The sequence below is a fragment of the Microtus ochrogaster genome, chromosome 1, assembly GCF_000317375.1.
Source record: "Microtus ochrogaster isolate Prairie Vole_2 chromosome 1, MicOch1.0, whole genome shotgun sequence".
NCBI classification, from domain to species: Eukaryota; Metazoa; Chordata; class Mammalia; order Rodentia; family Cricetidae; genus Microtus; species Microtus ochrogaster.
The window spans coordinates 10,918,502-10,919,581 of record NC_022009.1 but is presented as its reverse complement, the minus strand read 5'-3'; positions in this window follow the sequence as shown (position 1 = coordinate 10,919,581).

The following is a 1,080-nucleotide window of genomic DNA, read 5'->3' as shown; positions in this document are numbered from 1 at the left end:
CAGCAATAGTATTTAAAAGTAGCATTTATAGTGGCATCAAAAAAGATGAAATTGAATTAATGCAATATGTCCAAGATCTGTATGCTAAAAACTGTGGCATAGTTCAGAGAAAAAACCAAGATGGCCTTAATAAGTAGAGAAATATATAATGTTTATAGCTTGGCCAACCCAATATGGATGAGATAACAATTAATCAATGGTGCCAATGCAATTGTGGTCAATACTCCATAAGTTTTTACTTTAGGGGGAAACTGACAAGCATTCAAATATTTACTTTAAGATGCAAAAAGGCTAAAGAATTTTGAAAAGATTATACTTAAAAGATGTATGCTACCTGGTTAAGCCCCATTATAAAGCTACACTGATTAAGGCAGTGTACTGTGTTAGTCACTTAAGGATGCACAGAGTAACACAAAACAATAGAATTCGCACATCCATGGTCACTTGGCTCTAAGTAAGGTTATGGAAATATCAAAGTTAACGATGCATCAAATCTTCAGTTCACCGATTTCACTATAGGAATCTATGTTGTGGGGCACATCAACAAGCCAGCCATGGTCATACACACCTGTAATGGGAGACTGAGGCAGCAAAAATTACGAATTTAAGACACGCTCAATGTATGCAGAGAGACCCTATCCCAAAGACCAAAGTGAAAAGGAAACAAACAAGAACATCAAAAGGTAAGTGTACGCCTGTAGAAAGACTTCATATTATCACCAACCCAATTAATAAATAATAAAAATAAATATGCACTGAACATATCCTCAAATAAATTCAATTGCATGCTTACCACAGAACATAGTGAAGCCAGTTAAAAGAATGCATTTGTGTTAGGCAGGAGGTTAGCTCTGAGAGGGATTAACCTCAAAGATAGGATGTAAAGAACCAGTAGGCAAGTTCAAGGTCCTGAGATATGGCATAAAAATAGTGGTGATGGTTGACTGGTGGTTGGTGTAGCCCTTTGGATGGACCATATCAGAACCTGTGGTGGTTTGAATAAAAATGGCCCCCATAAACTCAAAGGAAGTGTCTCTATTAGGAGATGTGGTTCTGTTGGAACAGTTGTGGCCCTGTTGA